Raw genomic sequence first — 266 nt, forward strand, 5'->3', positions numbered from 1 at the left:
GGCAACCTGTGCCAGTGTCTCACCACCCTCACAGTGAAGAATTTCTTCCTAATATCTAATCTAAACCTGCCCTCTTCCAGCTTAAAGCCATTTCCCCTTGTTCTATCACTAACTGCCCTCGTAAAAAGTCCCTCCCCAGCTTTCCTGTAGGCCCCTTCAGGTACTGGAACTGGACTTGTTCTTACAGGTCCATGTCTTTCTTGTGTTGTGAGCTCCAGAACTGGATGCAGAACTGCAGGTGGGGCCTCACAAGAGCAGAGTAGAGG

This window comes from Antrostomus carolinensis, unplaced genomic scaffold, assembly GCF_000700745.2.
Source record: "Antrostomus carolinensis isolate BGI_N321 unplaced genomic scaffold, ASM70074v2 scaffold45333, whole genome shotgun sequence".
Lineage (NCBI taxonomy): Eukaryota > Metazoa > Chordata > Aves > Caprimulgiformes > Caprimulgidae > Antrostomus > Antrostomus carolinensis.